The sequence below is a fragment of the Mustela nigripes genome, chromosome 16 (genome assembly GCF_022355385.1).
Source record: "Mustela nigripes isolate SB6536 chromosome 16, MUSNIG.SB6536, whole genome shotgun sequence".
Lineage (NCBI taxonomy): Eukaryota > Metazoa > Chordata > Mammalia > Carnivora > Mustelidae > Mustela > Mustela nigripes.
Genome location: NC_081572.1, coordinates 56478688 through 56493408, shown reverse-complemented (window position 1 = coordinate 56493408; position 14721 = coordinate 56478688). Strand labels below are relative to the sequence as shown.

The 14721-nt window shown below is 47.1% G+C and overlaps 1 protein-coding gene across 2 annotated transcripts in view; it reads right to left on the bottom strand.

Moving 5' to 3' along the window:
• STX8 (syntaxin 8) overlaps positions 1 to 14721 on the bottom strand; it is a 243462-nt gene that overhangs the window by 155101 nt on the left and 73640 nt on the right. The window lies entirely within an intron of this gene.

The window sequence follows — 14721 nt, the reverse complement described above, 5'->3', positions numbered from 1 at the left end:
CAGGCTGGGTGTGAAAAAAAAAAAGCACAAACGAAAACATTACAATGTAGCAAGTAATTACAACAGCAGCTGAATGAAAAATAAGATCCTTTTCCTATGGTATCGGGAAGGGAAAGGCAGAGAAGGAGGAAACCCAAATCTGGACAAGAACACAGACACTCCAGGAACATGGTCATATGCCTTGGAGATGGAATGTTCTATGATTCACAAAGTGGGCTGACTACACACCCACAGTCTTTCATCCAAGACACTTAAATTTATTTACGACACCTTATAACTTACAATGGTAAGGGGAAATCTGCAACTGGAGAGTCTAACTAGGGTTCTGGCCATTTCTTCTAAGAAAAATTCGTACCAATGAGTTCTCTGTGGCATAATCTGGGATTTCGGGGTATGGTGTACGACCCTAGTACACACACCCCACGCCAACCCCAACAATACAACTGTGGTTTGCAAGGATCCAGATTCTGGGAGGGACCATCACGGCCAAGGACGTGAAGTATATTAAATACGCAACATTTAGAGGAGGGTCCCACTAGACAGGCAGGGCTGGAAGCCATGTTGAGGTAAACACTGTTTTCCCAGGGACATGACCTAGGCTGGTGAAGGGGAGGAGGAGGAGGAGGAGAGAGACTGAGCAAGTGTCTTTGGGAAGTGCAGAGAGGGTGGTTGTGGGGCTCAGCACGGTCTTTGGAGCAGAAATTACAAAAACTAATTCAAAACCCAGAAGTGGTGGAGCGGAGGCTTGGAAAGCAACCGAAATAGCATTTGACCTTTGGCCCCTCTGCTCTCAGCCTGGGCTGAGCCTCCGGCTGGGTTCACGGGGGCCATCGAGCAGCTGTCCGGTGATAACTGCTTTCATAGCTGTCAGCAACATTTGGTCAAAGCCAGTGCTGGGGCTGTTCCCACTCTCTGCGGATGGGAAAAGAGAGCCTGTGTCTCCCTCCATTTCTTCCCCCGCTTAAGCTATCCTAAGTTAGGAAATCATCTGGATTTGTAAAAATAATCACTTCTTGGCATGGTCACGGGATCTGCTGAAATGTTATTTCGGAGCGGAGAACGTGGATGCCTGCAGGTCACGATAGGAAATGAATCTGGCAATTTCGAAAAACACCTGCCGAAGTTCCAGGCCACCTCAGCATTCAAACAACGTGTCCGTCCTTCCAAACATCTTTTGTGTCTTTTATGAGAAAGAAAAAAAAAAGTTCTAAGTTATTACACCTAGTATGAGCCAGAAAACAGCCCTGCGTCCTCAGATGTGGATTCTGGGCGTTTTTTCCAACATTTTGTCACAGTTGAACAAACACTCACATACAGTCTACCGTATTTATACGCAGTATTCCGCAAAGCCTGGCGGTATCGACTGGGACAGCTTGGGCCTCGAGTGGCAGAAAATCCAGCTCAGGCTGGGTCAGACGACAGAAAAGGCTTGTCCCAAGGGCTGAGATGTTCAGGGGGCACTGAAGGGTTGGCCGATGTGGAAGTCTAGCAAAGTCGTTGAGGAGGTTCTTCTCACCTTCCTGTTAGCTACATACAGCCGTTGTGACAAATTACCCACAACCCACAAGTCAGTGTCTTAAGACGACACAAACTGCCTGTCTGGCAGTTCTGGAGGTCAGAGTCTGATGCGGGTCTCACGGGCTGAAATCAGGTTGTCCGCAGTGCGGCGGTGCTTTCTGGAGGCTCCAGGCGACAATCCACTTCCTCGCCTTTGCCAGCTTCCAGAAGGTGCAGGGACTCCCTGGCATGTGGCCCTGTCTGTCTTCGAAGCCAGTGGAGACTGCTCGAGGCTCTCACGTTGCTTCGCTGTGACACTGACTCTCCCTCACCCCCCTTCTAATTTGATGGACCTTTCTGATATACACCGGGCCCGTGCAGATAATCCAAAATAATCTCCCCATCTCAAGGCCCACACCCTTAATCACACGTGCAAAGGCCCGGCTGCAGGTGCCAGGGACTGGGGCATGGGATCTCTGGGGCTGCTCCTGGGCCAACCAGGAGCTCTGTCCCTCCAGCCTCGGGGACAGCTTTGTCCCCAGACTGGCTCCTTCCACAGATATAAAACAGTACTGAGAGTAGTCTGAGTGTCACATCCAGGTGCATCTTCTGGAAAACGAAAAGGGGGAGCCATCTCTTTCTTAGAAGAGAAAGAAAAACTTTGCTGAGGGCCCTAGAACAGGTCCTCCTTTGTCTGGGATGGGCCACCTGCCCATTATCAATCTGACTTTTGACAAGGAGAGTGGGTTCACTGTGATTGGCATAGACTAGTAATTTGGGAACGGCTGTCAGAGACTCAACCATCAAATTCACTATAATGTAGCAAATGCCCAGCAAGGAAGATAATTACTATCTACAGAATATTTAGCTATTTATGAAGGATGGAGGAGTTGGTTTGAAATCCATTGTTTGCCATCAAAAACAAAGGCCTTTGGACATGATAACAGTGTTGTCAACAGTGGTCATGCCTCTGAGAAGCCCACCCTACCACTGGCTAGAAAAAGACGAGAGGTCCCCCTGCTTCAAGTCTGTCGTCATGTTCGTGCTCCTCGGAGCCTGTTCAGAAGCCAGCATCCCCCGCACCGGGCGAGTGTGCCTGAGAGGCTGCCCACAGGTCTGCTCCCCAAAATGCACACACTAGGCGTGATGAAACGAAACTGAAGCAGAGCACCCAAAGGCTGAATTCTATGGGCATATCAGGCAGGGTCTAATCAGGAGACATCTATCACACCAGTCATTTTAACAGCGAGAATTTAATACAGAGAATCGTCAGCTAGATACGGAGTCGTTAACTGCTTAATGGAAAGGGTGGACACCCAACTCTAAGGTTTCATGAAAGCTGCACAGGTAAGAAAAGGAAGCAGTTAGAATGATTAACATTGGAAGCCTGGAGAGCACCCCGTCCGCACAGTTGGTGGATCACGTGCCCTGTTCACGAGGTTGTAAGTTCAAGCCCCACGGTGTGTGCAGAGATTACTTGAAAATAAAATCTTTTATTTATTTGTTTGGTAGAGACACAGTGAGAAAGGGAACAGAAGCAGAGGGAGTGGGAGAAGGAGAAGCAGGCTCCCCACTGAGCAGGGAGCCCAATTCGGGGCTCGATCCCAGGACCCTGCGATAACGACCCAAGCCAAAGGCAGACGCTCAACGACTAAGCCACCACGGCGCCCCAAAAATAAAATCTTAAAAAAAAAAAATTAGAAGCCTGGAGGTGGGCTTCGTGGAAATGCAGCTCAACTTTTGGAAGAAGAGGCGTTGCTTCGCTGGTGCTGGGCTCCAGGGAGGAGCTCCAGGAGAGGCAGGACCTGCAAGTGAGCATGTGGGAGGCAAGCTGGAAGGTGCGAAGTCCTCTGCGTCTTCTGACCTTGCCACGTCCTTCCCCTGCTTCCTGCCGGTGCAGCTTCCTGGAAGGCAGCGGCAAGGCAGGAATGTGGCCCGTGGAATACCAACCGCAGCGTCACGGAGCAGGACACCAAGAGGGCTTGGAGCTGACAGGCAGTGGCTTAATAAAGAGCACAGTAGGGCACCTGGGTGGCTCAGTCAGTTAGGCATCTGCCTTTGGCTCAGGTCGTGATGCCAGAGTCCTGGGATCGAGTCCTGCATCAGGCTCCCTGCTCGGCGAGGAGCATCCTTCTCTCTCTCCCTCTGCCCCTCCTCTCATTCATGTTCTCTCTCTCTCTGTGTCTAATAAATGAATAAAATCTTAAAACAAACAAAAAAAAGTGCATAGGAAGCACCACCATGTCGTCCCCCTCTTTCTGGCACTGGATTGTTCTGCGTCTTTGGGAGCTTAGGGAAGAGACCAGTGGGCTTCAGAATATACACAGCAGTTTAAAGGCATCAAATCCTTCACATTTCGGGACCACTAATTTAGGTTTTTTGGACTGCAAATGTTTCCTCCCTCTATGGCCACAGCCCAACACTCACTGCTGACTCCTAGATGTTCTCACTCCCCCTCCTTCCTGGGGGCACAGGGTAGACAAGGCCACAGGCATATTGGTACCACAAATACCCCTTTAAAGGAGCTACTAGTTCATGAGAATGCCTGAGTATCCCACGGGGAGGCAGGAAATACGCAGCATAGTTACAAGAGCAGACTTCGTCATGAGGCAGATCTGGGTTCGAATCCCACTTCTGACACCCAGTAGCTGTGTGGGCCTGGGACCTCAGCCGCTCAGCCTCCGGTTCCCGGGGTGTTACATGGGGGCAGTCACGGTACTGACCTCATAAGGTTGTTGCGGAGATCAAAGTAACAATGACCACCACGGTACTTTCCACGTGTGCGTTACCTGGTTTTATTTTGAGAGTGTGGACAACATCACATCAGTCTGGGTGTATAGTGTGGTGATGCCCCAAGTCTAGGCTCCATGACACTCACCACGCATGTAGCTACCACCTGTCACTGTACGACGCTGTCACACCCCTGACTCCATTCCTCATGCTGTGCCTTTCATCCTTGTGGCTTGTCCGTTCCATCCCTGGGAGCCTGGACCTCCCACTCCCCTTCCTCCATTGGGCCCATCCCCTCCCCACCCCCCCGACTGGCGATCACCAGGTTGTTCTCTGTATTTACGTGAGTCACGCAGCAGCCTAAGAGAGAAAAACACCCATGCCTGCTTCTGCTGAACCTGCTTTGTAGCCTGCCATGGCTTTCCTACTGCCAGGCCGGGTCTGATCTCAGTGTATTATATCTACTTTTTCTCAAGTAAGTCTTCCAAACTACAATGAGTTAGTGAAAAGTGGAACTGTGTATTCACCACTGTGGACACAGCTCTGGAAAAAAATGCCGTTCGCCTCCTTGACAGATCCTAACATGGATGGATTGAAAATACAAGCTGATCCATACAATCCCACCCCAGCAAAGTGAAAGAGCGCAGATTGTCATTGTGTGTGTTCAGGGTGGAGTGGGGTAGGTGAGTGCACGGGGCAGTTGGGTGTATCAGAGTCACCTGGGACTTTTTTCCAAAGGCACACACCCTCCCCTACCATCACGCTAGATTTTGGCTCAACCCCCTTAAGGAAATTATTAAGACAGGATTCCTTCAGGAGCTAGAAACCAGTATAAACAAGAGACAGCCTTGTTTTCCCAACAGCAGTGGGCCTGCCATTAAGTCCGGGTATCCAGACCCAAATGTGAGGGGACAGTGACTTCGCAGAGAGCCAGGGCCTGTGGAAAGCAGGCAAGGGCATCAGGGGAGCAGGGACCATGGTGGATGGGTCTGCTGGAGGGAGACACAGTATGTCTCTTGCTCAGTCACATACAGACAGAAGTCAGAGCACAGGGCAATTATATAAGGAAGCGCAAAGCCTTCTAGTGAAAGCAGCAGGGAACCCCCAGTTCAACCTCATAATAAAGACAACTAACCTAGTAGCTTGATAACCCTTTGAAGCGAACCAAAGCAGAGATCATTCGTGATTGAATAGAACCTCACTGCAACCCCTGACTCTTTCCCCTTTCCAGGATTCTGTTCAGGAAAAAACCCATGGGACAATAGACTATGCTACACAACACTACGTAACAATCATCCGGGAACAACGTTCCTTTTACTAAAGTGGGCTGGAACATGGAAGGATTGTTGGAGGGACCTTCTGGATTCCTCTCCACTGGGGCAGTATTAGTTGAGGAAGTGAGACAGAGAACTAGCTAGAGAAATGTTCCAACTGAGGCCATGACTATTCTCCCCGGGTACCAGCACACGGGGACCCAATGTGTAGGGCACAGCTCTACAAAGTCCAAGGAAGAAATACCCACTCATGCTGGGCCCTAGAGAGAGGGAAGCAAGACCCCCCCAGTCTTCTGCAGAAGGGGTAAGATGGTCTCACTGAGGAGAGTTGAGGAAAACCAGGAAGAACAGGTCCCAGAACAGAGTGGGCACCCCAAGTGGTCACAGCAACATACATATATACATATATATATATATAATATACCATATAAACACAGTTTGTGTCCCTACTGCAGAACTACTGATAATAAAAGCTATCGCTGGAATCGGTTTCATCCACAGACTTCCATTCTTTCCTCCAAAGAAAAATAGTTTGAACTCTCCAGTTCAAAGTGAGACATTTTATTTATCGCAGGACTGAAATATTCTATTTGCGACTGCGACCGTCTGGGCTGTGCACCTTCCTTGAGTCTGATTCTCAAAAATCAGCAGCTGTAAGAGGCGATTATCAAAGAGAACAGGTGCTTTTGAAAAAGATTTTCTGGGGCGTTCCCATAAAGACAAAGGTACGCTGAGGGATTTGGATGGTGGCTTGCAATTACCATCGCTCAATGCCAATCTGCAATTATTTCAGGAACACAGGCACGACACGAGGCAAGTGTTTACACCTCTGTCACAAGTCTGTTGCTCGGCATAACCCTTCATCGCGGCTCAAAGTCAGGGGCGCGCCTTACCGAGAGTGGTCTGGGTAAGTGACTGCTGAACAACTTTCTGGCTTTCCACAAAGGGGCACAAGAAGGAAAGAAAAGTGATTTCAACATGAAATCAAGCCACGATCTCTAGTCTCCAGTACTTGTTAAGCACCACACCGATATTCCTAGAGGGCTCTCTGCACTGAGAAATGTCAAGTGTGTGTCTTAAGTGAAGAGCGTCAGAAGTGTGCACGTGATCAACGCTCAAAGCCACGGCAGCAGCCAGACCCAGGGCCCCAAGTGCCCTCTGATGCCCATCTCAGCCTCTTTAATACACACTTTCGATCATGCCTTTGAGCTTTCTGAGGTTTTAATGTATGCTCCGCCATGCAACCTTTCAGAATTCTTCTCCCCTAAGTCATCCAATTTTCTCTCCTTTCTCCCCAAAAGCACTTCCTCGGTCACAGGCGGGGGATTACTGCTTCAGGTTTATTGCTATGTGCGTGTGTGTGTGTTTTCCCTCCCAACTGGAGAAATGTCAGGCATGTTATTTTCCGAGTGATTTAAACAGCTCTAGTGTTATACCTAAACAGAAAGAACAAAGATGCTAAAATATCCATTATTCCGCCCAGTCCATCCGCAGGGAGTGGCTACAAAGGGCAACGCAATGCCGTCTCCGGGCTGCGGGACTCCAGCCCCACGCAGCTCGCGAACACCCCCTCTCCTGAACATATGGGGCCATCGCGGGAAAGCCTCTGCCTCGGTGAACCCTGACTGGCCAATCAAAACCAGAAAGTTTCCCAGTCCAGTGACTAATACCAGAAATGAACTGTGCGTGGTGAAAGGGGAATGGTGGTGCGCTGGAGAAATTTATACCCTGACATCAGTCGTATCACAGGTGCACGGGATCACCTGGAGAAACGGAACTTTCCGGAGGGCGAGAGTTCAAACACTTCTTCAAGCAGTGCGCCTGTCATCACTGGGTATGAAACACTGAACGGCCCCTCCACGGTGTCTGGGTACCGCGGCCCCCGGAGCCGCCACGGACTGAGGACTTCCAGGCCTTTGAGCTGGGCCGGTCACTGCGCCGAGCGCCTGTATGATCTTACTCGGTATAATCCTCACAGCCCATAAGGTAGGTGTTATCATCCCCGGTCTCCATGTGGGGAACAAAGCTTGGAAAGATTAAGTAAATTGCTCTTGGTCGTGCAGCTACGGGGGTGGGTGGGGGTGGGAGGGGGAAGGGGTGGGGGGTGTCAGCTCCAATTCCAAAGCCTTTGTTCTTGTCCACCCTATGCTCAGTATTCTTCTTCCCCTTCCTCATGCCCTCACGGTCAGAGAAAAGGGTAAAAAATTAAATTAAATTAAATTAAAAGTAAATAAGAATAAAATAAAATAGGAGCACCTGGGTGGCTCAGTGGGTTAAAGCCTCTGCCTTCGGCTCAGGTCATGATCCCAGGGTCCTAGGATTGAGCCCCGCACGGGGCTCTCTGCTTAGCAGGGAGCTTGCTTCTTCCTATCTCCTCTGCCTGCCTCTCTGCCTACTTATGATCTCCGTCTGTCAAATAAATAAACAAAATTTAAAAAAAATATATTTTCTAAAAAAATAAGAGAATAAAATAAAATTAAAATTAAAATAAAGCAAAAAACTACTGGGACAAGCAGATGAACCCCAACAGGTACAGGGTGTGCAGGACAGTCTTGGAAAATCCACAGTGTGGGGGATGACCTATCCTCTGAGGAATGGACTCAATTTGCTAACCACCAAGAGAGATAAATTAAGGAGCAGTTTTTTTTTGTTGTTGTTTTTAAAGATTTCATTTATCCATTTGACAGAGATCACAAGTAGGCAGAGAGGCAGGCAGAGAGAGTGGGGGAAGCAGGCTCCCCACAGAGCAGAGAGCCAGATGCGGGGCTTGATCCCAGGACCCTGGGATCATGACCCGAGCTGAAGGCAGAGGCTTTAATCCACCAAGCCACCCAGGCGCCCCTTAAGGAGTATTTCTCAGACAAAAACCATTTTGGTGTTCCGGCTGTTCAGAAGGACTAACATTTTGACAGTGGAACAACAGAACGCAGGAAAAAAGCACTGGAGAGAGGTTTGTGAGCTCTTCAAATTCTACATGAAACACGAGGGTGCCTGGGTGGCTCAGTTGTTAAGTATCTGCCTTCGGTTCAGGTCATGATCCTGGGGTCCTGAGATGGAGCCCCGCATCCGGCTCTCTGCTCTGTGGGGAGCCTGCTTCTTTATCTGCCTCTCCCCACTGACCATGCTTATGCTCTCTCTGTCTCTCTCAAATGAATAAATAAAATTAAAAAAAAAAAAAAGAACATTAAAAACTCAGTAAGTATGTTATGGATTCCTAGCCAGTTTCATCGTAAAATTAACAGTGATGTTAAATTCCCACCCTGCTTTCTCACAACGAAGTGACATAGACCTGCGTCCAAAAAAGCCCTCGCCCTACCTCCCACAGCCTGACGGGGTTAACAGACACAGCGGTGGGGGACCCAGAGGCTCCACGAGAAGCCACGGGATCTCAGCTCCACAAGCTCCCACCTGCGAAGCACAGGAGTGAGCCCTTTACACGTTTGCTCTCAACTCCTCCCCGCCAAACCCCGGTGAGGTGGGCACTTCTTGTTGCACTTGAAAAATGAGATAACTGAGCCACACAGAGGAATTAAGTCACATGCTGGAGTCTCGGGCTTCACCACTCAGGCCATGCTGCAGGTGCTCTGGGGTGAAACATGGTGCCTGCCCTTCTAGATTCCCCAGGGACGCAGAGGTAGGGGTTCCCCCACCTCCGGGGTTAGGGAGCAAAGGGAACACCCATCCACTCCCTCCCGCGCGGACAACACCGTAACTGGTGGACATCAGCAAGAAGGACCTTTCTTTTCTCCTTGAGAATTCATCTCCAGGACTTTCTGGAGAATGGCTCACTTGGGAGGAGGGAGAGGAAAAGTGGAAGAAGAGGAGGTGTCCCAACTCATGACTTCCACATGCTCCTGCTTCTCTGAAAGGTAGGACACGGGCCCCAGAGAAGGCGGGGAAGTGACAACGTTCCCCCTACTATGCAGAGCCACTCACGGGGTGGGAGGTCTCCGGTAAGAGACCCCAGGGTCCACATGTTCTGACCCTCCCAGTCGTTCGCATCTCTGCAGGTGTCCTTATCTGACGCGGCAGGGACTGCCCCTCACTACTTTCATACACATTAACTCAGAATGGCTCCTGAGTGGACGTCAGATGCTAGAAGACGCTTTGTGGAAGGGAGTTAACTCTGTGCTATTTTAAGAGGCAAAAAGAACAGAAAAGCTAATGTCTAAGGAAAACCATCTCTTTTCCGACTGAACCGAGAGCTGGGCTCTGTAAATGGTTTCTTGTGGGGAAGTTCACCAGTCTCCAAATAAAAATCTGCCCGTTTAATCCTTCCCTTGATTAATCAGTTAACAGTGAGAATGACCAACGAAGTGTGAAATTTTGAAAGTACAACTATAAAGTCTGACTGGTTTGTTTTTGCTTTTGTTTGTTTTTTTTTTTTTGCAAAGTAAACGCGGTGTGATGCTGATGCAGGGGGTAGGATGCTGGCACTTATGAGATAAAGCAAATAATCATTTCTATCCGGTGTGGGGTCTTTATTCATTCTGAAAAGAACCCTTTATATCTGCTGACAGGTTCCAGTTGTTCTTGATAAAGCTTTCACGGGACAAGTTTTGAAACCTAGAAGGCCCTAAAACAGAGAGTTCCCGTAACAATACACATTTAAGAAAGGTAAAAAGACAATGTTCTGTATTTTTATCCTAACTACTAACAAAGCTATGATTAGAAATCAGGTAGAATTCTCTGGTTCAATTTCAAGGACTTATAAACATCTTTCTGAAAATGCTGGCTATGGGTCCGTCATTTCCAGAGGCTTGCATTCTAGCACATTCCATGTGACCTGCTGATATCTGACTCTAGAGACCCAACAAATTTCCGATGCTTAAAACTGACCCAATGTGTGGTGGACCCAAAAGAGATGCACCACCCACTTTCCCCTTTAAGGAAGCACTTCTGGCCCAGGTATATGGAGTGTTTTGAGCACATGGCTTTTACCATCAGCCTCCTTAGGGATTGTCTCAAGGGCACAGAGCTATCTTGCCCAAGGACAAGCTCTCCCCATGGCATTCTACATCCAAAGACTGCTTGAGATGGGGGTATAAAGGCTCAGCCCTGTGAATTCAAGATGGCCACTAACAAATGATTTGGGCTGCAAAGCTTCCCACGGTGTTGGCTCAGGTTGTCTTCAAGCTCAGCTTCTCCCTCTGCCCATCCTGCTTACGTGATCTCCCTATCTCGGTGAGATGGTCCCACAGGTGCTCCTTAATTAACATCTTACACACTAAACTCCTTCCCAAGAACCTTGCCCAAGCCCGCCCTGAGCCAATGGTTCTCCGCTCATCCCACATCCAGTGAAACACACTGCACCCCAACACTGATGGGTCGTACACGGGCAGAGAGACGGTGGCCAGGTTCTGACAGGGCTCACTGCTGCTTCTGGTGCTGCTCCTCTTCCCACAGATTTATTCAAATCAAACAATTGCTATAACACTTTCAGGTAACTCTCCCCAGAATACCTTGACTGCCCTAAACTCAAATAATGCCACCAACATGGCAACTGGCAGAGTTCCGCAGTCAAAAGCCACTCTTCGTGATCTCATTCTCCCTCCTCTATTACTACTGTTAAGAGACTCAGGTCAAGAAACATCTAAACTGCTGGATCTTCTAGACCCAATCCAAACAGCATCTAGACATCCCAGTGTGACCAGGAAAAAACAGGTCTTCAGTGAAGCTGCGAATTCTACCCTGTATTTTACTGACTCATAAAATGTTGAGGATCCCAAATTTGATGGGTTTGAAGAACATGTGAAGCATCTGGCTAGATGATGAAAGCCTCTTGAATCTACTGGTGCTTCATGTACAAGATGAAGAGACAACATCCAAGATAACGGATGATTTCTTTAAATGTGGCTTAAGAAGCGTGGACACGTAAAATTCTACCTTGAACACGAGAGTAGATTTTATATCTTACCCAGATCTGAAGGATGGGATGTTAACAGATTCAGTTTTCATTTGGTTCATTAACTCTTTAAGGCCATAAAACAGGTAACACAAAAAGCTTTGTGATTCTATTTATGTGTACTTTAGAAGGAACTTCTGGGTGTTACTGTAAATCCTCATGCACTGACTAATGTCTGTGTACTCTGGATAAAGTTTTACATTGTTCAGCTCTCACGGTCTCTTCAGAATTGTATGATTTCCTCTGAGGCTTTGGATTTCACATTGCCTTTGATTTTTTTTTTTTTTTAATACAGTAACTGACATGGGTCAGGGCAATGATGGATTGGTGTCTTCCTCCCATTGAAGCCTAATGGGTAAATTTTACTTATACACTAATCACCTATTCCAATCCAACAAGAGTGATGGATACATTACACTGATTCCAAAAAGAAGTTTGCTGACCTCAACTACTTTCAAAATGCTTTCATCTCTGCACATACTGAAACTTTTTACAATTTAAAAAAAAAAAAAAAAGATCTGTTTTGAAGGTAAAATTGACCAATCTTGAGATTGAAAAGGCAAGATATATGTAGGAGTCAAAGCTGTAAGTCAAGTATTTGGAAGTAAAGACTGACTGGAAGCTTATTAAGTTCAGAAAATCTTTCATACTTTTTCTGTAAATACTTTCTTTTTAAAAACTGTGAATCAGAACAGCCACATTTGGAACACTTTCTGTCCTCAGTCAATATTTTTAGATAGTTAGGATCTGGTCCTGAGCCGAATCTGGGCTTGACTCTGGAAAGCAAATCTTTTCACAGCTGCCTTGATGCACAGAAAGCTTTCTGAAAACAGACACTCTAAGGTCTTTTGTTCACATGGTCACACACCGGTACACAGAAGTTCTGGTATCTACTATGGTCACAAGCAGTCCTGATAACCAAAATCAATTTTTCCTGTCTTTAAAAAAAGACGGCACCATAACAACCACATCCGACAGATCTCAAGCTCCTGTGTGTTTGAATGAACATTCCATTTCTTTCTCCTGCCCGAGTGGTGTGTGTCCATTTTGGATTGTCTATTGTATTTAGGTATTTATGCTTTGATTTGCAGTAATTTCTCATGTTATTGAACTGATCTGCATTGCACACAAACTGTAAATAAAAGGAAATGGCAGAAAGAGTAGAAAAAAAAGAAAATTTAAAAAATTTAAAAATTAAAATTAAAAAATTTTAAATTTTAAAATTAAAATTTAAAAAATTAAAAAAGAAAATTTAAAAAAATTTAAAAATTAAAAAAAAAATACTGAGTTTTCTCCCAAGAGAATCCAAGGTGTGACTCAAGGCCTTTCTGGATAAGAAAAGGATGCTTGATTTCCAAGCCTAAGCAGCACAGATTAAGCAAGGAGGCTGAAACAGAGTTTTCCTACTTCTCTTGGCATTCTTCCTCTATGCGACCACACTCCACAGTGCTCCAAGAGTCAGCCTAGAAAAAGACGAGGCAGTCGGCCTGCATTGGTCCTTTGCTTTATTCTGATCAGATAAAGGAGCACAAGAGAACTTTCAGAGAGGCAAGCTTGGAGATACTTGGTCAGCCCAAAAACACCCCCGAGCAGGGAGAGTAGCACTGGATTTGGTACTTTCATGTACTGCGCAGTCCTAGACTATCAGACACACGCCATTCCAAATCCAAATGTAAGCCCACACCTGTCCGTCTCTCGACACACAAACATGCAAGTACTCCACGTCGTTCCCTCTTCCTTCACACGGGAAACTGAGGCCTGACAAGAGCAATGTTAGGTTCCAGGTACGCAAGTACATAGAAGATGAAACACGAATACAGTCATCTCATTAATTTACACCCTAAACCACTTCTTCTAGCCCGAGCTCCTCGTGAGCCTGCCCAAAACACATTTCCCATAGAACGCCACCAACTGACTACTTCCTACATCCTCTACCCATTTCTGGCAAGAACAAGTACAAGAGAAAGTATTATTTTGAAAACAAAGCAAAACAAAAATGGCTACTCTTAGGCTCTTTGACTGAAAATAATGAGTACTCACCATACTTCCATCCCTAGAGATTGGCCAAGCTTGGAACGAGTGAAGTAGCACAAATCTGCCATGGCAGGAGCTAGGAGTGAATCCTAAAGATCATTACTTTTCCTTTTCTTTTTCTTTCTTTCTTTCTTTTTTTTTTTTTGAGAGAGATTGCAAGCAGGAGGAGGGGCAGAAGGAGGCGGAGACAGAGAACCTCAAGCAGACTCCACGCCCAGCGTGGAGTCCGACACAGGGCTCGATTGCACAACCCTGAGATCATGACCTGAGCCGAAACCAAGAGTGGACACTTAACCAACTGAGCCCCCCAGGCGCCTCCCCCACAAACGGTCACTTCTATTCACAAAGCCTCAAATTTTCTTCCCCAAACAACCCCAAGGGATTCAGATACACATCAGAGTCTCCTTAAGTCCCTTATTCATAAGTACATACACTCAGTAGGGGCATCTCTCAATATATTCAGAGGACGGTTATAGACACACTCTAAACAAGTAGCTGTTAATTCTTTAATACAGCTCATTGTGCTTATGGATTTCACACTAACCAAACTGACTGACAGAATTTTATCTTCAGTATCATTCCAGTTCCTAAATGATGGCTTAAAATGGCTACAATAATTTTAGTAGTAACAGAAATACAAGTAAAGGTCTTTATCAGTGCACTTGAAATGTTTTCTCCAAGATTTCCCTCTCCTGGCAGGACCATCCAGATGGAAAGAGAACATCACGTCTCCCCCCAAAATAAATGGTCAGGACCACAGCATGTTCCTGCTCAGGCTGCTTTATGGATTCTAAGTCCATTCAAACTGCTGCTCAGCCCTTCCGTCCCTCCCTTACGCGGTCTTTCCCTGCCTGAGCACTTGGTCCTAACCAGACCACTTCCTTCCTGCTGGCTTCGGGTTTTGTTAACAAAGTTCTTCCATCCCTTTCACCACCCCACAGGCTCAACAACTTCCACTGAGGAAAGCACATTCTCTGACACTCCCAAATAGAGGCCTGGCGGAAGGCCACCAGGCATGGAATGGGCTCCCCACTATTCCAAAAGACGCCATGAAGGGTTTAAGTTCGTCTTCTGTCGCCCGCACCCTCTTTGCCCCTCACCTTCTCAAGAGCACAGGCCCACCTCTCTCATTCTTCCCGAAATCCTCCCATCACAGACAGACCCAATAGTGTGATAAATAAATCGTACTTGGTGTAGGCCTCTTCGGGAAAAAAAAAAAAAAAGAGTTGACACAGCAGGCCTAAGTGCTTTTCTCAGAAAGGCCTACTTACAAAATTGGCT